Source organism: Vigna unguiculata, chromosome 8 (assembly GCF_037176805.1).
Source record: "Vigna unguiculata cultivar grain cowpea cultivar isolate G323 ecotype 2 chromosome 8, ASM3717680v1, whole genome shotgun sequence".
In the NCBI taxonomy this organism is placed as follows: domain Eukaryota; kingdom Viridiplantae; phylum Streptophyta; class Magnoliopsida; order Fabales; family Fabaceae; genus Vigna; species Vigna unguiculata.
In genome coordinates this window covers 19861058-19882666 of record NC_140799.1, presented here as the reverse complement: position 1 = coordinate 19882666, position 21609 = coordinate 19861058, and the positions used below count along the sequence as shown (strand labels likewise).

The window sequence follows — 21609 nt, the reverse complement described above, 5'->3', positions numbered from 1 at the left end:
AGCTTTGCTTGCTTGTCTTTAGGTAATCTTTGTTTTGTCTTAGTAGTTTTCTTTTCCTTGTCTTCCTAGAGTGTTGTGGCCGAGCCACTTGTTTGAGCTTTGAAAAGGTTTTCATCTCTTTAAAGGTGTTTTCACTTGTTTGGAAGGTTTTTTAGTGTTAGCCTTGCTTGTGTGCTTTGGGAGTGTAATAAAAAACACTTGGGTGCTTGAGAAGACCACACTTGGTCTCGGGTTTGGAATTGTTTGTTAGCTAACCTCTTCCATGTCTCGGTTTTTGGCGAGTTTTTGGTGTGGGAACATGAATATGGATCCAATCTTGGAGGTAGAAGAAGAGGAGGAGTCGGCCTCACCTTATTCCCCTCCCATGGTGACTCCTATGGCTCAAGAAAGTGGACAAATGACCCTTGCCAACATCTTATGTGAGATGGAAGTGAGTAGGAGAGAAACTTTTGACCAATTGAGGGCGGATAGGAGGCAAAGTGAGATCTTCCTACAAGAGCACATCCAAAGACTTGAGCTTAGGGAAGATGAGAGGAGAAGGAGGAGGTCATCTTCCGAGGACTCTAGCCATGGTGGAAGAAGAAGAAGACACGACTATGATGGTGGTGGAAGGCGCAATCAACTCCCACAAAGACAACCTCCACCAATCAAGATTCCAAAGTTCAAGGGGGAGAATGATCCAAACCTCTACATAGAGTGGGAGCAAAAAGTGGTCCAAATCTTCAATATTCATTTAGTTAGTGATCAAGAACAAGTAGATTTAGTAGTTTTAGAATTTGAAGATTATGCCATGACATGGTGGCATCAATTGTGTATGGACAATATTAACCAAGAGCCACCCGCGGCCTCATCGATGGACATTAAAACATTGATGCGCGCTAGATTTGTTCCTTCCTACTATAGGATGGAGACTCTTTTGAAGCTCCAAAGGCTTTAACAAGGGTCTATGTGTGTGAATGAATATTTTAAAATGATGGAGTCCATGCTTCTCAAAGTAGGACTCCAATTTGAAAGTGAAGAAGAAAAGGTAGCTAGATTTGTGAGTGGTCTTAGAAGAGAAGTTCAAGATGTAGTTGAGTTGTATGAGTATTCCACTCTTGACAAAATTTTACACTTGGCCTTAAAAGTTGAAAGTCAATTGAAAAAGAAACAAGAGGCCAAGAGGAATACTTCATACAATGAATACTACTCTAGAACTTGGAAAGGAAAAGAAAGAAAGGATGAGAAACCACCTTCCAAAGACCACCAACCTAGGACTAATTTGTCTAGAACCTCCCATGAAAGTGCAAACTCTTCTCAAAGTTCAAGAACTAGTTCCATCAAATGTTTTAAGTGTTTGGGCTATGGTCACATTGCTTCAAATTGCCCAAAAAAGAGGAACATGATCTTGAACCCTAAAGGAGAGGTTGAAAGTGAACATTCTTCTCCCCCCTCCCCTAAAAGTTCTTCCTCCCACACTTCTTCCCAATCTTCAAGTGATGATGAAATCAAACCTAATGAAGGAGGTTTGTTGGTGGTTAGGCGCATGCTAGGCCAAGTGCCTAAAGAATTTGAAAACCAAAGAGAAAATATTTTTCACTCAAGGTGCCAAATCAACAACAAAACTTGCTCCCTCATAATTGATAGTGGAAGTTGTGTTAATGTGGCTAGCACAAGGGTTGTGGACAAGCTTGGCATGAAAACCATCCCTCATGCCAAGCCCTATAAGCTTTCTTGGCTTAGTGAGGAAGGTGAGATTAAAGTGGACAAACAAGTCCTTATTAACTTCTCCATTGGAAACTACAAAGATGAGGTATTATGTGACTTAGTGCCCATGGAAGCAACCCATATTTTATTAGGAAGGCCATGACAATTTGATAGAAAAGCTTTTCATGATGGCCATGCCAACAAATTTACATTTAGCTTCCAAGGCAAAAAGATCACATTACTACCTCTTTCACCAAGAGAAGTCAATGAGGACCAATTGCAAATGATAAAGAAATGAAAAGAAGAGAAGGCGCAAAAGAAGGTGCAAGGGCATGGCAATGAGTCCAAGAAGAGCATGATCACCCTCAAAGGGGTGAAGAAGGTAATGCTTGCCCAAAAACCCATCTTCCTAGCTTATCCTAGTGAATCTTCCCCCTCCTTCCAAAACCCTCACTCTAGATGTCCCTTAGACTTGTCATTAGTCTTAGATGAGTTCAAAGATGTTTTTCAAGAACCTCCAAAGGGTCTCCCACCCCTAAGAGGTATAGAACACCAAATTGATTTCATACAAGGCTCATCTTTGCCTAATAAGCCAGCCTATAGGACTAGTCTCGAGGAGGCTAAGGAAATTCAAAAACAAGTGAATGAGTTGTTAGAAAAGGGGTGGGTGCAACATAGCATGAGTCCTTGTGCAATGCCCGCAATTCTTGTCCCCAAAAAGGATGGAACATGGAGAATTTGCATAGATTCTAGGGCTATCAATACCATCAAGTATAGGCATCCTATTCCTAGATTAGATGATTTGATTGATGAGTTACATGGTGCAACCATTTTTTCCGAAATAGACTTGAAGAGTGCGTAAAATCAAATTAGAATCAAAGAAGGTGATGAATGGAAAACCTCTTTCAAGACTAAGTTTGGATTATATGAGTGGTTAGTCATGCCTTTTGGCTTGACCAATGCACCTAGTACATTCATGAGACTCATGCACCATGTTCTTAGAGAGTTCTGAGGGAACTTTGTTGTGGTGTACTTTGATGACATTCTCATTTATAGAATGTCTCAAGATGACCACTTGCATCATTTAAGGAGTGTGTTAGAGACCTTAAGGAAGGCATCTTTGTATGCTAACATGGAGAAATGTGTGTTTGGGATGGATCATGTGATCTTCCTAGGTTTCAAAATAAATCAACATGGGGTCTATGTGGACCAAGAAAAAGTGATAGCCATCAAGGGTTGGCCTCCCCCAAAGAATGGTTTAAGAATTTGTGGTCGAATTCTCTCTAAGAAGGGGAGGATGATGAAGGCGTGACCACCTCCTTAGAAGCTCCCTTAAGAAGGATCACTAGAAGCATGTCTAGAGGGGAGTCTTATATTCCATCACCTTTATCTTTGTTTTGCATTACTTTAGTTTGGATTTCCTAAGTTGGTTTCTAGTTGACTTATTTTGGTTGACTTGTTGACTTTGATCCAAAGTTTACCTTTGACCAAGATTAGATTAACTTAAACCAACATGCTAATCCTTGTTTGTCTTGTTTTGTAGGTAATTAAGAGAAAGTAGAGTATGGCTAGGTGGCACTTGGTGATTGGAGCACTTGGATGAAGTGGAAGAGAGAGGAAAGCAAAAAGCATAAAGCAAAAGCAAAAGTAGACATGTACCTTGTCTCCTTTTGCCTTTGTGGTTTATGCCTTAGAAGGTCACTTGGTCTCCTTCCTCTTTTGGCCTAGAATCCTCATGGGAATGCCTCCACCAATCATCTCCCTTCACTTGGCCAAGACTCACTCTCACATTAGGTTTAGGGTTTGCTAGTTAATCATTTTTCATGTTTTTGTATTTGCTAAAGGACCCCTATGAACTCCTATTTAAAGGGTGTTCCTTGTCTTGTAAAAGGGTTGATCATTTTTTTATAAATATTGTGCATTCAACCACCAATTTTTTTGAGCTCTCCTTCCTAGAAGTGAACTCACCTTTGCCTTATCTTGCTTGCAAGTGGCGGCACAATCACTCATCTCTAGGGCTTGGTTGGTTTAGATCCCCCCTATGAGTGGCGTGCTTCTTCCATTCTTCATCTTCTATGCTTTCCATTTTTATTGTTTCTTCTTTCATTTTGCTCTTTAAGTGTTGTTATTGTCGTGTGTGTTTAAGCTTGAATCCAACTCTCTTCTTCCTTTCATGAGCTTGAGAAATGAACCTTCACATCTAGATAGCATGCTATCTTAATGTCCAGTGGGAATTTTCAAAAAGCTTTCTTAAACAACTTCACCATGTTCATAACTATAAAAGGAAACAAGATAATACTTCATTAGTTGTGGTGAGGCTTGAGTGAGATTCTTGGGGGCTGAATTGAGAGGAGACTAAGGAGGCACTTGGTGTAGGGAGAATTTCAAGTTCTAAGCAAAGGAGACCAGGTTAGGGGAGTTGAACCACACTCTATCTAGTTTTATGCATAATTGTATGATTGATAATATGTATGTGGGTGGCCCTTAACTATTGCATTGAAAATCTGAGTTTCTGGAAATTTTCTGGAAACCGCCTGGCGGCTATGAACAGTCCGCCAGGCGGCACATATCTTTTTGCCATTTTTTGGTTCCTGATAAGGAACCTCCGGGCGGTAAACTCCCAACTGCTAGGCGATGCGTGTTGGAAAACCCAATTTTCTGGGTTCTGGTTGAGTTGCTCGACGGTGATGAATACCCACCAGGCGACGCGAATCACTCTGGTTCAGTTTTTGATGATTTTGAGATTCTGGGGTGATTTTGATCGGAGGGGAAACCAGGGTTAATTATTGAAGGATGAATTGATGTTGAACTACCTTTAAATTTCATGTAATGGATGATAATTCGAATGGAACAGTGTTAAGGCTGGAAAGATTGGGGATTTTTGCTGTTAGGTAAATTAGTGCTGAAATTTTAAGGGGAAAATTGTAAGGGTTGAGGGTGGTGTGCTCATTAGGCTGTATATGACTGAGTTAGAGCGTGAATTAGGAGAAATTAGACAGGACGAAGGTTGAATGGTGAGATTTGGGGCTATTGCAAGGAGGAGGATTCCTGGAAAAATCCAGAATTTATACGCACCGCCTAGCGGCACGGGATCTACCGCCAGGCGCTATTGTAGAGATATCTCTCCCTGTGTGGTTGCTGATATATTGAAGGCTCTAAGATTTTGGGATGGTCAGGATGTTTTGTTATATGACGGGTAGAGCAAATATTGGATAGCAACTTGGGGAATGAATTATGCAAGCAAGGAACAAGAATTAAATATAAGGAACTTGTGGTTGAGGTGTAGAATGACGCAGCAGCTGGTATAGGTTCCATAAGTATAATCAACCAGTTTGTTGGATTAACTTCAAGCATTTTGGATTAATTGGTAATTAGAGGAACCTGGATCATGTTAGAAATTCAGGAAGGAAATGGACGTGCTTTGGGGTTGAGGTAGCAATGAGAAAATGGTAGTAAGTTTAGTGGAACAGTGTTGAATATCGAAATAGGATTATGTGAGTGCATGTTGAGAATACTGTCACTCGAAACAAGGGTGGCCTAGCATTGGATGCAAATAGAGTGGTAAACTTAAGGCTGAGAATCTTAATACTAGTATGAGATTAAGCGAATATTTTGGATCTAATGATCGTAATGGATGCAAGGCATTGTGGGTACTGCTATAGAACTTGGATATAACCATTGAACTTGTTTGAGTGAATAACTAAGTCTGGAAGTCAGTACAGTGCAAGTTACTGGTATAACGCCTGGCGGCAGAGTAGGGACCGCCAGACGACAGCGATAAAAAACAGGAACATCTGAAGTGCAGGGCGCCTGGCGGTAGAGTCGAGACCGACAGGCGATAGCCAGTATACAGGGGCTCCTGGTGCGAGTGGTGCCTGACGGAGCGAGAGATCCCGCCAGGTGATAAAGGCAGAAATAGTGGGGTTCTAGAGCGCTGACGCCTGGCGGTGGGGGCTGACCCGCCAGGCGGTGGCGTTGTGTTTGAGAATTTTGAGGCGCTTGGCGCTTGGCGGTACGTGTCCCCTACCAGGCAGTTGAGAAGCTGGTAGCGCCTAGCGGTACGTGTCCCCCGCTAGGCGATTTGGCTGTTGTAAGTCCTAGTCGTTGGACTTTGTAGGCGTGATCTATGAGAGCTTTGGCGATGCTTCAAAGGTAAGATTACTCGGTTCCTTGAGTTGCGCTCAGAACGTATCCTTTGAGTTGAGCTCAGGATAGGGGTTAAGCACGTAGCATTCCTCGAGTTGAGCTCGGAATGGCATCCTTCAAGTTGAGCTTGGGATGGCGGATGAACACGAGGAACCCTTGAGTTGAGCTCGGGTTGGCGAGTGTTGTCGGTGTGAGTGTGCTGGTTATGGCCAGTACGGATGGGTCCAGATAGATTGCCCTCCTTAGTAAATAGGGTTTGGTAGTCTTGGGACATTACGAACTATGTTCGTATTTGGGAACTCCACCTGGCGTTACGGTGTATGATCCGTAGTAATGGTTTCACGCACGTGCTCTGTCGGTTGTGGCTGATAGGTTTGGCAGCAAATTACCTTGGGGTAATCACTAAAAGAGGTAAAACACGAATGATCTGGTTGTGGCTAGGTGATACAGAATAGAGTGAGAGACTTTATTTTGGGTCTTTGCATGAAATATATATATATATATATATATATATATATATATATATATATATATATATATATATATATATATATATATATATATATATATATATATATATATATATATATGACTACTTATATGTATATCAATATGATTGTAAGTTGATTTTATTAAGCTCACCCTATCTATTTGTGTTTGGCGATGATCGTGTGCGCGGTACACGTGAGCAGAGGATGTTGATGCAGGTGGTGCTGGTGATGCTTAGACACGGAGCAGGGAATAGCATGGGAGTCTTTTTATTATTTATATTTTGGAAATAAATTGTAAACTCTCATTAGTCGTTTTGCTATTATTTCAGTTTTATAAACTATGGATTTGCAATTATATTTGGCATTAATAAAATTTTAAATTTCTCACGCTTTTGGGAAATGAGGTTTATTATTAAATGTGACTTCTTATTTATTTTATTTTTATTTTCACTTTAAATCCGTAATATCCTGACGGGATGTTACATATTTTGTCCAAGACATTGTGTTGTGCCTTTGGGTATTCCTTTTAGTATAGTATGAATAATTGTAATGGTTGATTCCTATATACTTTTTATTTATTGCTCTATTTTATATCATGAACATGCGACTTTCAATTTATTAGAATTATTCTATCAAATTAGGATGTTACAAATTTAGTACTAAAGTAATTATTAAATAATAATCTTACCTAAAATAAAATATTAACTAATTAAATATGTATATATGAATATGATGTCTAAGTTAAAAAAAAAACAAAGACTCGTGCGTATACACACAAGTCAGAACCTAGTTGGTTATTGAAACCAGGACAATAAATTCATCTTCCACCTATTATATTATCAATTTTTTACTAATATCCTCCATGGGTCCCACCTCAGTGGCGGGAGCTATTTTCGAATGCAGGGCTTCTTCCTTAAGTCATAAATAAATATCCTCCATGGACCTACCATCAACATAAATAAATACAAATCAATACAAATCATATTTTAATTAACAAAACGTAATGTAACTCAAAAAAATCAAACTCCTACTTTTACTAACATATAGATTCTAATTTTCTTGTCTATTTAAAAGATAAAGATAATAAATAATGAGTTAAGTATAAAATATATTTATGTAAAAAATAAAATTTTAAAGAAAACAAATGGATGTTGAAAGGACTATGAATAACATTGAATACTTTGAACAAGTTTTTTTGGTTTTTTTCCCTAAATGGTGCAATTTTAATCATAATTTCCCAAACTAGTGCACTTTTTTTTAAATTCCCGGCAGAGATAACTCGTGTGAAAATTTCGTCCTGAAGAAGTCGTGCCAAAGTGAGACGACTTTGAATAAGTTGGGATGAAGTCGTTCCAAATCACAAAGACTTGAATATCTTTCATGAAGTCGTCACAAATAGAAACGACTTCATTTAAATTAATTACTTCGTCGAAACCAAAGTCTTGCCACAATGGGACGACTTCATAACAAGGAAAGTCTTGCCATAGTGGCATGACTTCGGTATTGGGTTATTAGGAAAGTCTTGCCATAGTGGCACGACATCAGTATTGGTTATTAGAAAAGTCTTGTCATAATGACACGACTTCAGTATTGGGTTATTAGGAAAGTATTGCCATAATGGCACAACTTCAGTGTATTGGGCTATAAAGGAAGTCTTGTTGTAATGGCACGACTTCAATGTGTTGGGCTATAAAGAAAGTCTTACCATAATGATACGACTTCATTGTTAATATTAATGCATACGTAAAATAAAAGTGAATTAAGAAAAAATAAATAAAAGTTAAAAAAGAGAAAAAATTATTTCGTTATGATAATATTAAATTGAATAAAGAAGTTAAAATTTTTATTGTATATATAAATTATACAAGATATACAAAGGTAAAGAAAAGAAAAGAAAAAGAGTTTTTTAATAAAAAATATATGAGATCCAATAATTTTTTGGTTGATATATATTAAAATAAGAGTGAACAACAAAGTCGGTAAACCGAAGTTACGAGAGTTACATAAAATAAAATTTCACTATTTATTTGGCACCGAGGAAGACCTCCTCGTGGCATAGGCTCTCATAGATAACTTTCATGCCCTATTATAAGAAACCAAAATCATCATGAAATTTTTAATTAGTTATATGCATTATTATTTAACTAATTAATATGACTAAAAATATTTAATTTTTATTCAGTCAAACTAAAGTCGTCCCAAAATGGTACGACTTCTTCATTATCAATATAATATTGAAGTCTCTCCAATATGGAAAGACTTATTCATTAACAATTTAATACTGAAGTCTTCCCATATTGGCACGACTTTGCTTAGAGTGTTAATTAAAGTCGTCTCGATATGGCACGACTCTCAACAACACAGAAGTTTCTCCATGTTGGCACGACTTCAGCATATTTTAATTAAAATCACCTGATGTTGGCACGACTTCTTTATTATCAAACCACATCATCTTGGCACGACTTACCCTTCGCTGGAATTTAAAAAAAAATTGCACCACTTTGGTTATTGCATAAATAAATTACACCATTATGGGAAAAAAAAAACCCAAGTTTTTTACTCCCCAATGCTGAAGGGAAGCCCCAAGGCAATGAAATCATTTCTTAGAGTACTGATAAGGCTCAGTACACCTAGTGTAAAACCCGAGAAAATTAAATAGTTAATTAAATAATTATTTAATAAATGCGAGTAATAGAAGCCTTTAAGACATTAATGCAGAGAGCTATGATGTGGAAAAGTACTAGCTCAACTAGTTGAAAGTACTTGGTTTTTGTGGGAGGACTTGGGTTAGAGTCATATGTATGCCAATTGTGTGTTATTTTAAATTATGCATTATTTTGATGATGTACTTGAATGCTAGACGTCATAATAAAATCCTAAAATTGTACAAATTATTACAAATATGAATTGGTTGATTTGGTTGTGCATTTGACTTGGTAATTGATGGGTTGTGGGTTCAAACCTTGCCGAGAACTAATTAACTCTCTTTTTGCCAAATTTTCCTTACCAGACAACTTTTGCATTCCAAACCACAGATTCAAAATCAAAAGCAAATGGTGAGTCCAATTATCAAACAGCAGTAGGATAAGAGTGCAGCCAATTTTTCAGGAAAACTAATTATAAGAACAAGTGATTATAACCAAGGAAATTCTCTCTTAAGTCTCACAGGCATGTGTCTCTCTCATTTTCCACTGAATTTCAACAAATCAAAATTGCTAGTCATTTTCAATCCAACCACAAACACACAATCAGCATGGATCTTAAGGTCTTTTCAAGGTTGTAATGAGGCTAGGCTTTCAAGAATAATGGTTTTTCAAGATCACAAAAAGCACAACTTAGAAAGAGAGCATTACTACAATTCAAACCCAATTCTACTCTCCATTCCTCACAATTCAGACCTCAATACACCAAGTTTCTTTTTCATTCATAATTCACTCTTATCTCTTTTTGTTCTTTTCTTTTCTTTCCCTTTTTTTTTTGAGTAAATATATACATTCCTACACAATACTAGAGAGTGAATTATGATACTCAGCCCTTTTCTTCCTTAAGTGCAATTCTACCAACCAATTACCCTTACAGTTGAAAAATACACCTATGCTCTCTATCCCTAAGTGTGCAAAGGGAAAGGATAATAATTCAAGTTAAGGTTAAGGTGCATAATTCAAACAATTAGGCTCAAATGGGCTATCAACAAAGGATGATTATTTACAGGTTGGCTATTTGGCACTGAGTTATAAATTCAACAAAATTGCCTTAATCATTTCCATGCTTTAAATGTGATGTTATCAAATGAAAACTCAAGCAATATCAATTTGTTAACAAACAGTGGAAACACTCAAACTGTTTAAGGATTCACGCACTCACTGGGTTTTCTGGTTTATTTCCTTGGTATCTCACTTGTTGTTACAACTGATTATCTTGACTAACTATGCAGCACTAATATCCTAATTTTGTTTAATTATGAATTCAACCAAAATTTTCCTTTTTCACCTCTGTGTTCAGTTCACTCAGTTGTTCTAGACTCAGGATACTTACTGAAATCAGATTTCTCTTTAACCAACTTCCTCAATAAAGGTTTTCAAAATGATTCCCAAAAAATTTTAGCTATTTCTAAGTATTATGCACAAAATACTAAGCCAAAAGGTAAAGTTAAACAGTTAATTAACTAGAAAATATAACATTCTAACCACAACAACTAAAGCAAACTAGTAGTAATTACATAAATACTGCAGAATACTAAAAGAAAAAGAACAATGAAACCGTATTAATAGAGTTTGAAGGGTGGAATGGTGCTGTGAATCAATCTCCTCCAAAATCAATCTCATCCTCAATGTCTGCTCCATCTGCGTCAGCAGCTCCTGATGGTCCCTCACCTGCATCAGGTCCACCTCCCCCTGGGAAAATAGGACTGTCCCCAGGCCACTGTAGATAAGTGAAGAATTCTGGTGGAGTCATGCCTGGGTATGGTCCGCGGACATTCTGATAGAGGTACTCCTGAAGGTGGAGTTGTCCTATATGAATGGAAGCATTTTGCTGGTGAGTGTGCTCCATCTGCAACCTCAGATATCTCATCTGCTCAAGCAATTCATTATTCATGTTGAGTTGAGGTTGCTGTGTGGGCCCTGTTTGTTGTTCTTCCATTGCTGGTTGGTCTTCAGCTGGTTGGTCTTCAGCTTGTTGATCCAGCTGGGACTCTTCTAGCTGCTCCAAGTCCTCTGGGTGGGTACAAAAGTGTTCAATGAATTTCTTGGTAATTGAAGGTCGTATCTTTTCAGTTAGTTCTACCTCCACCCCTTGTTCTTGGCAAAGAGCTGTGTTCAAAGCCGGAAAACCCAAAGCACCTTTTGCCTTGTCATTCCTACTGTTGACTTCGTATCTCACAAATTTGTGGATTTCTTCAGAGATAATTGTGGCGACGTCAACAGTCAGATCCTCCCTCATTATGCAATAAAGGAGATGACATCTAGGGACGTTCAAGTCTGACACGTGGCCAATGGGCACTATGTTTGCAAGTAAGAATGTGGTCCAGACTTGGGCTAAGGTTTTCATATCTCCTCTTAGAATTCTGAGAGGATTGCCAGTGGGTCCGACTTGATAAGATCGATTTGCAGCGCATATAAGGAGGGCCACTTCATTTTCGTCATAAGGTTCATGACTCCTCCTTCTTGTTGTGAAGTCACAGCGTTGCCCTGGTTGTAGAGGTAGTGGATTACCAAGGAAATCACTGATGGCAGCTCGATCATAATTTACCCACCTTCCCCTAACTTTAGATCTCTTTTCACTAAGATTGTCCTCAGAATAAGCATTTGCATAGAACTCCCTGACAATTTCTGGGTCAAATTTGGGAAGCGGGTCAGCCAACTTCATCTAGTTCCTCCTGATAAGACCATTCAAGAAAGGATCATATTCATCTGGAAGTAGAACCACCTTTCTTTCTTTGATAAAGACCCAGTTCTTTATCTTTTCGTAACGTTCTTCTCTTTCGGGGTCTCTAAAACGGTTAGTAATTGGCCTTTCAGGAGAAGAGCTGCTTGCACGTCTTCTCCTTTTCCCTTTATTGGTTTCAATAACGGGATGTTTAGCTGTTGTCTTCATTCTAGCCATTGACCTGCAAGTATGAGAATTAACCCACCAAAAACATGACCAATTCAGCCTAATTCACTAACCAATCACAAACAAGAACAATTTCAACATGGCATTTTATCAAACACATGGAGTGCATTTTCAAATGGTGAACATTTTTGAAACAAGTCAACCATAAGCAACCCACATTTTTCAATTTCAGCATCAATTCAAACTAAACCCCACAGTATAAACACAAAACGCATCAAATTATAGCATGGATACTACCTAGGGTTTACAAGAGCACAAAAACATGACTATGCTTGATGGAAATGAAGAAAATGAGGAAGAAGAACTTACCTTGAAGTGAAATTAGCAAAAGGAGACAAAATTTGTGAGTTAAAATGCAGAGAATTGAATGAGTGAAGGCGCGCTCAAAATTGAAGAGAAGAGAAGGTGAGCGAGGGTTTGGAGAGAAGAGAGAAAGTGAACAAATCTGCCACTGTCCCCCACTTAAACGCGAATTCTCGCTTAAGCGAGCCATTCTCGCTTAAGCGAGATGAGCGTGAGAGGAAAAATTAAGAAGTCTCGCGCAGGCGAGGCTGTGTCGCCCAAATCACCCCTGGTGCAGGGCATTCTCGCCCAGGCGAGCCACTACTCGCTTAAGCGAGTATATCAGAGAAATTGGTTGGCTCAGGTTCTGCATATCTCGCCCAGGCGAGACATGTTTAGCTTGGGCGAGATTTTGTGCAGTTTTGGAAAACTCTGATTTTGCCACTTCTCAAATTTTTGCTCAACTTCTCCTCACTTAATTCATGATCCTTTCAATCCAAATAACTCGAAAACACACATCAAACCATACTTCAGTCAATTCTCTATCATTCCAAAAGGTGTCACATCAACAAACTCAAAATCAAGCTTTTAAACTCAAATTTCACAATTTGGCCAAAACAAGGCAATTTTTAGCATTTGATAATCTCAATTCTGGCACCAAAACTCATTCCCATGCTTAAAATACCAGTTTTTCTTGAAAACAACCAAAATTGCATGGTTTGCCTTATTGAGATGATTGGATGCTAAAATTGACCTTTTTACACATAAACATAGAACTTTAAACACAAACACATACTTAAATACACAAACACATTTAATCACACAAGATGAAATTAAAGTGCAAAAACATAATTAAAACACTAGGTTGCCTCCCAGGAAGCGCTTGTTTAACGTCACGAGCCTGACGCCTGTTTCATTTAAGGTTCATCAAGTTGAATGATTGTGGCGAGCCTATCAATCTCACCACCAAGATAGGGCTTCAACCTTTGCCCGTTTACAACCCAGCTCCTTTTAGATTCAGGATCCTCTAGTTCAATGGCTCCATAAGGTCTCACATTCTTGACAAGAAATGGTCCTGACCATTTTGATTTTAGCTTTCCAGGGAATAGCCTCAACCTGGAATTGAACAATAACACTGATTGACCAGGATAAAATTCTCTTTTGAGAATTTTCTTATCATGATAAGCTTTCATCTTTTCCTTGTAGAGCTTAGAGGACTCATAAGCGCTGAGTCTCATTTCTTCCAATTCTTGCAGCTGTAATTTTCTCTTTTCTCCTGCTGCCTTTGGATCAAAATTCAAGAATTTCAAGGCCCAGAATGCCTTGTGTTCCAGTTCAACCGGTAAGTGACATGACTTACCATATACCAGCTGGAATGGGGATAAACCTGTGGGAGATTTATAAGCAGTTCTGTATGCCCAGAGTGCATCATCCAACTTCATTGACCAATCTTTTCTTGAAGATGCTACAGTCTTCTCTAGAATACGCTTGATTTCCCTGTTTGACACCTCCGCTTGTCCATTGGTCTGTGGATGATAAGGTGATGCAATTTTATGCCGCACTCCATAATGTTCCAAACATTTCTGAAGTTGAGCATTGCAAAAGTGTGAACCACCATCACTAATCAACACTCTTGGAGTACCAAACCTGCAAAAGATGTTCCACTTGAGAAATTTGATTACAGTTTTGGCATCGGCCTTAGGAGTTGCTACTGCTTCAACCCACTTTGTCACATAATCAACTGCCACCAAAATGTATTCATTTGTGAAAGAAGATGGCAGTGGTCCCACAAAGTCAATTCCCCAACAATCAAAAGCCTCAACCTCTAAAATGATATTCAGTGGCATTTCATGTCTTTTTGAAATTCCCCCTATTCTCTGACAGCTATTGCAGTGTTGCACATATTTGTGTGCGTCTTTGAATAAGGTGGGCCAATAAAATCCAGACTGGAGGACTTTTGCAGCTGTCCTCTCTCCATTAAAATGCCCTCCATATGGGGAACTATGACAGTGCCACAGAATGCTTTTTGCCTCATCATTGGATACACACCTTCTCAACAATTGATCAGCTCCAATTTTGAACAAATGAGGATCATCCCACACATATTGGTGTGCATCTTTCAGAAATTTCCTCTTCTGGTGCCAATTAAAATCTTCAGGTATGACCCCTGCAGCTTTGAAATTGGCCATGTCAGCAAACCATGGCCTTTCTTGCACCATCATCAATTTTTCATCAGGAAACTCCTCCTGCACCTCTGATTGAGTGTTGGTCACCTCAGTATTCACCAATCTAGACAAATGATCAGCTACAAAGTTTTCACTTCCCTTTTTGTCCTTGATCACCAAATCAAATTCCTGCAACAATAAAATCCATCTAATTAGTCTTGGTTTTGAATCAGATTTGGTTAACAAATATTTAATTGCAGCATGATCAGTATATACAGTGACAGATGAACCAATCAAATATGCTCTAAATTTTTCCAATGCATAAACTATAGCTAGCAATTCCTTTTCAGTTGTTGCATAATTAATTTGAGCTTCATTAAGGACTTTGCTAGCATAGTGTATAGCATGAAAAACTTTGGATTTCCTCTGTCCTAAAACTGCTCCTATGGCATAGTCACTTGCATCACACATTAACTCAAAGCCTAAATTCCAATCAGGAGCAATTATCACAGGAGCTGAAACCAATTTCTGTTTTAACAAGTCAAATGCATGGAAACATTCAACATCAAAATTAAAAGGTGTATCCTTGTTGAGCAGATTGCTGAGTGGTTTGGCAATTCTGGAGAAATCTTTGATGAATCGTCTGTAGAACCCAGCATGGCCTAAAAAACTCCTGATACCCTTTACATTTTTGGGTGGTGGCAGCTTTTCAATGATCTCCACTTTAGCTTTATCAACTTCAATACCTTTAGCAGAGATTTTGTGGCCCAGCACCACACCTTCAGTTACCATAAAATGGCACTTTTCCCAATTCAAAACCAGATTAGTATCAACACACCGCTTCAGTATGGTGTTTAAGTTTTCCAGGCATTGATCAAATGAAGCCCCAAATACAGAGAAGTCGTCCATAAAGACTTCTATGCATTTTTCCACTAAGTCCGAGAAAATTGCAAGCATGCATCGTTGAAAAGTTGCTGGTGCGTTACACAATCCAAACGGCATTTTCCTGTAAGCAAACACACCAAAAGGACAAGTAAAAGCAGTTTTTTCTTGGTCTTCTGGATCCACTGCAATTTGATTATAACCAGAATATCCATCCAGAAAACAATAGAAAGCTTGCCCTGCTAACCTTTCTAGCATTTGATCCATGAAAGGCAAAGGAAAATGATCTTTCCTAGTGGCCTGATTTAATTTTCTATAATCTATACACATTCTCCAACCTGTGACTGTTCTAGTAGGAATTAATTCATTTTTATCATTACAAATAACAGTCATACCTCCTTTTTTTGGAACTACCTGGACCGGGCTGACCCAGGCACTGTCGGAGATTGGATAGATCATACCTGCATCAAGTAACTTCATTACTTCTTTCTTGACTACCTCTTTCATGGTTGGATTCAATCGCCGTTGAGGCTGTGCTACAGGCTTGTAGTCTTGCTCCATATGAATTCTGTGCATACAGTAGGATGGACTAATTCCTTTAAGATCGGATAAAGTCCAACCTATTGCACCCTCATTGGCTTTAAGAACTGAAATCAACTTTTGTTCTTCAGAAGCCGTTAAAGCACTACTGATCACCACTGGTTTGTTACCTCCATCTGCAAGAAAAACATATTTTAAATGAGGAGGTAATACCTTTAGCTCCAGCTTCTGACTTTCAGTTCTATTTTCTTGCTGCAATTTCTCAGGTTGTATATCATTTGATGCAATTTCTTTTGCTGAATTTAGATGTGTCATGTATTCATCAACTTCCTTTTCTTCATCTTCCTCCAGATCATCACAAGCACCAATCAAAGCTTTTTCCAATGGGCTTGCCTTTGCTAATTGCTTCCTGGATGTTAGAAAAAATCCATCTATCACATCCATCCTGAAGCATTGTTGCTTGTCTTTCGGGTGCTGCATTGCTTCAAATACATTAAAGTTGACTTCATCATCTTGCACCCTGACCTTTAATTTGCCATCATCAACATCAATAATGACCTTGGCCGTCTTCATGAAAGGTCTTCCCAGTATTAGAGGAACTTCAGTGTCTTCCTCAATATCCATTACTACAAAATCAACTGGGAACATGAATTTGTCAACCTTAACCAAGACATCCTCTGCCACACCATAGGGATACTTCATGGATCTGTCAGCTAGCTGTAATGTCATCCGTGTAGGCCTTACTTCCAGATCTCCTATTCTCTTTAGCATAGACAAAGGCATCAGATTTATACTAGCACCCAGATCAAGCAATGCCTTTCCCACTGGTAATGTCCCGATTGTAACTGGAATAGTGAAACTCCCAGGGTCTTTAGATTTCTGAGGTAATGATTTCTGAATTATAGCACTACACCCTACTTCAAGCTCCACTGTCTCTTCAGAGAATCTTCTCTTTTTTGTTAGGAGCTCTTTCATGAATTTTGCATATGTCGGCATCTGCTCCATAGCTTCCACAAAAGGGATGTTAATCTGCAGTCGCTTGAAAATGTCCATGAATCTTGCAAACTGCCTTTCCTTGTCTTTTTTGGAGGGATTTTGAGGGTATGGTAGGCTCTTCAACTGAGACACCTGTTTCTCACCCTTCTCCCTCTTTTTCTCCTCACTTTTATTTTTTTCTTCCTTTTCTTCTCTCTTATTTACAAACTCTCTTTTATTTTGTCCTTCCTCTCCCTCACACTCATTTTTTCATTCTCTCTCTCTTTTTCCTCCAACACCTCCTCTTCTACACCCAGGTTGTCTCCAATCCCTCTTCCCACAACTTTACCACTTCGGGTGGTAATAGATTTACAATGCTCCTTGGGATTAGTCTGTGTGTTGGCTGAAAATTGACTTGTCTGCTGATCTGATAATTGTTTCGCCAACTGTCCAACCTGTGTTTCGAGATTTCTGATTGAAGCTTCTGTATATTTCTGATTAGTCAAAGAAGCTTGCATAAACTTTTCTAAAGTATCCTCCAGTTTAGATGTTCTGTCATGCACCGAAGGATAATGTTGTTGTTGTTGTTGATAAGGAGGTTGTCTGTTTGAAGGACCAGCATCTTGCTTCCATCCAAAGTTCTGATTTGGATTGTTTCTCCACCCCTGTGAAAAGTTGTTATTGTTGGAGAAATTTCCTGGTCTTCCTTGGTTGCTCACATATTGAACTTCTCCTTGTGAGCTACTCTGATAAGAACAATGACCATTTGGATGATCTCCTCCACAGAAGTCACATCTCATGGGTTGTTGACTAGGAGAAGATTGCACAACTTGCAACTGCTCTGGTAATTTAGACATTTGCTTCGTCAGTGCTTCAATCTGTTGAGTCAGAATCTTATTCTGAGCTAAAATCGCATCTGTAGTACTAAGATCAAGCACTCCCTTCCTTTGAACAATTTGCCTATTATGCTGAGCTTGATGATCTGTGGATGCTAATGCCTCAATGATTCTTGTTGCTTGCTCCGCATCTACACTCATCATTGTTCCACCTGCTGCTGCATCTAATATCATCTTGGTGTCAGGCCTCAGACCATTACAGAATATGTTCAACTGAGCAATATCCTCAAATCCGTGATTTGGGCATTTCCTCAATAAGGAATTGAACCGCTCCCAAGCTTCACAGAATGGCTCATCTGGTCCTTGCCTAAACGTCGAAATATCAGCTTTGGCTTTGATGTAGCGAGATGGTGGAAAGAATCTGTTCAAAAATTTCTCCTCAACATCCTTCCAGCTATTCAAACTCTGATTTGGATGTGACTTAAGCCATTCCTTTGCTTTACCTGCCAAAGAAAAAGGAAACAACCGCATGTATACATGCTCAAGATCTCCTTCTTGAAAGCCCATGGTTCCTATCAATTCAAAGAATGTAGAGAGATGAGTGTATGGATCTTCATTATCCATTCCAGTGAATTGATGAGAACTAATCAAGCTGAGGAAAGCTGGCTTCATCTCTAGAGTTTTAGTGGTGGATGGTATTGCTATGCTAGAAAAATATCTCGGTCCTTGTTGCATAGCATAGTCTCCAAGTGTCTTCCTGGCTGGAGCTGGTCTTTAATTCTCCATGTTTTCTGATTGAGGTGTGATTGAAGTACTGGAAGATTCTTCACTTGTCTTTCCTTGCTTCTTTTTGCTTTTGCCTCTGTTCCTTCTAGCTGTCTTTTCTATCTCCGGGTCAAATGCTAATCGATCTTCAGGAACCTGACCTCTTAAGAGCATAAATCAAATAGCTCAAGCAAGGATTAGTACAAAGGGAAAATTTAATAAGCTATCTAATAAAGAAAAAAAAATATATACAAAGCTGGATGAGATAACTAGAAATTTCAAAAGAACACCGTTCCCCGGCAACGGCGCCAAAAATACTTGTTGGCCTTTTGGCAAGCGTACCAAAAGTCAACTGTAGTATAATGATTTAAAGTAGGAGTGTCGAACCCACGAGGAACGGATTCAGTTAAAATAACTAATTATCTCAATCAGCATATATATACAAAGATTTTAATTTGATTTGACATTACTATTGCATGAAATTAATATAGTAAAAGCAGAAAAGTTTAGAAAAATACAGTAAAAGAAACTGGGATTGAATTTCATCTATCTCCCTTGTTTGTAATCTGGATGAATATAATATATAACATCTGAAAATACCAATATTGATGCACACTCAAAAATCATTTATACCGATCCCTCGCGTATAAAATTCATAAGATTAGTTTCCTGAATATTGATTCCTCACATATTCAACAAACTATCCAACATTACGGTCGAGTGTTAAAAGCAATTGATATATTGAGATCTATTCCTAGCATCACAGTATATCAAGTATCATTGTTCAAATCAGATTTTCAGAAATACTTTCCAGTCAGATCTAAAAATCAAAATCAAAACATCTATTGATCAAATAGAAGTAAGCATTAAGAGCAAAACAATAATACCAATACTGAGTAAAACAGAAATGCTATATATAAATATCACCAGATTACATCCAAGTTCGAGTAGATTACATTCAATCCCAAAGGAGAAGATTAGCCACTCATGGTAGCCAACAAAATCCTATGAGCTAAGAAGAAGAAGAAGAAGAAAATGAGAAACTGTAATGCTCCTGGTAGCAGCTCTGCAGCACGAACGTCTTCTTCTCCAAAAATTCCAAGCTAAAAAATCACCTTCTGATGCATGAAGAATATATACCCACGAAGTCTCGCTCAAGCTACCTAAGTCTCGCTTGAGCGAGACAGCATTCTTCATCCCAAAGAAAGCCTCTCGCTTGGGCGAGATGTGCTGAAGCCAACATCTCGCTTAGGCGAGCAAGAGTACTTCAAGCTGAAGAAAGGATCTCGCTTAGGCGAGATTGGCAGCATCTGAACTCGCTTGGGCGAGAATGGCGGCAAAGGAAGGTCTTCACTACACGAGCGCTCGCTTAAGCGAGCTCCTGCGTCGCTTGAGCGAGAATGGCGGCAATGGTTTTAGCTTAAGCGAGCATGCTTAAATTTGAGCGACCTTGACAACATTTTTTTTCTATTTTCTTCCTTTCTTGCTTTCTCCTTTGCTCCTCCTAAGTTCTTTCCTTTCTCTACTCTATTGTACCTGAAATTTACCAAAACAGGGATCAAGTGACTTCTTTTCAACAAAAAGAACTTGGAAGCTCATTCTATTCTAGGTTTAAGGAGAATTAATCATGATATAAATACAAATTGAGAACATAAGTGCCCTCATTTCATATGAAAATTACTCATTTTTGGCACTTATCACACGTTCAAATTGACAAGGATAATCGATTATTAGTGATGATCGATTATTCCAATGCATTATCTGAAAACAAAATTTTGAGCAGATAATCGATTATCAGAGGTGATAATCGATTATTCCAGCGCTTTTCTGAAAAATTTGACTCAGCTCAGGATAATCGATTTTCCTAAGTGCATATTTTTGCCCTCATTTAATGTTTAATTGTGGGCATTTAATTAAATTTGTGTGCTTAAAGAGTGGTTTAATTAACAATTCTTTTCTAATTAGGCTGTTTGAGCTTGTGTGATAAAATGTGTTAAAAAGTGATTTTTAGCTGCATAAATTATTTTTGGATATTTTAACGTTTGTTGATGCAGCTAAAGTTAAGATTAATTTGTCTTCAGTGATGTTTATTCCTTTGATCCAATGTTGATGTGAAATAAAATACCTCATAACAAGTTTTGAGATTGCTCAATTTTGCCCAGGAGTGCAAAAAGATAAGTGTGTGGGTAAAAAATTGGTTATGCAAAAAAAAAAGAGAAACAAGAGTTGGAAAGTGGAAAAAAGTGGTGAACAAAGGTAGTCAAATGAATTTTAGGTGCAACGTTAGATAAAGACCCTTGTTTTAAATAGGCTTTATACCATTTATTTTAAGTCTTCACTATCCATTTTTTTATATATCCCTTAGCCTTGGCCGCAATACAAGCCTAATAAAGTCCACACAAATCAATGATTGGTTGTTGTTTTTCGAAAACTTTAATTTAAAGGAAAATATATTGTCATGTTAAGAAGTTTGTCAAAAAAATTGGAAAAGTGTTCAAAGATTTGCTTTCAAACACTGGGGCAATTTAATTTTGGTTGACATGTTTCCATAGAGATCAAAATTAGCATGAGTAGTCAAGTTAAATCAAGGTCATGCCCTCTCATTCTCTCATTCTTCATTTGTTTCCTATCATAATTTCTGCTTTGAGCCTAAACTTTGATCTACCTTTCTCTTACCATTACTCATTATTCTCACCTTGAAATAAATTGGGGAGACATTTTACTTGTTGTTCATACATTATAGTTAGATATCTTGAATTTGGACAATTATTAACTTTGATTGTCAGGCCTACATTCGGGCAACTAGTATGAAGTCTCCAATTATTTTCAACATTCTCATGCTATCAGCAACTAGGGTAAGCTCAAACACATTTTGCACCCCGAGACCAATCTATACCCTCGAATTGGGGCAAATTTTGAAGTCTCCATCCGTTTTTATCAATAATTGGGACAAGCCCAAACACACCACATTAATTAACTACTCTGATTTATGGCAATATTCCACAATTCTTAAGCTATCACAAAACATGAGGTTAAAGAGTGTTGTTTCAAATGATAGTGTAATAGATATACAAGAATTTGTTGATTGGATTCTTAAAATTGGAGATGCAAATATGAATTTGAATGAAAATGGTGAAGCGAACATTTCAATACCAACAGATCTTCTAATTCAAGAAAGTGAAACACCTTTACTTTCTTTAGTCAAATTTGTTTATGATGGTCTAATTG

The 21609-nt window shown here is 38.2% G+C and overlaps 1 non-coding gene and 1 pseudogene across 1 annotated transcript; one reads left to right on the top strand and one right to left on the bottom strand.

Moving 5' to 3' along the window:
• Positions 1-13097: 13097 nt before the first annotated feature.
• On the bottom strand, positions 13098-18555 carry LOC146884209 (uncharacterized; annotated as a pseudogene).
• LOC114172935 (small nucleolar RNA R71) lies at positions 17906-18012 on the top strand. Its single transcript, XR_003602420.1, has one exon. It is a non-coding gene; the product is annotated as a small nucleolar RNA R71 (small nucleolar RNA).
• Positions 18556-21609: the final 3054 nt, after the last annotated feature.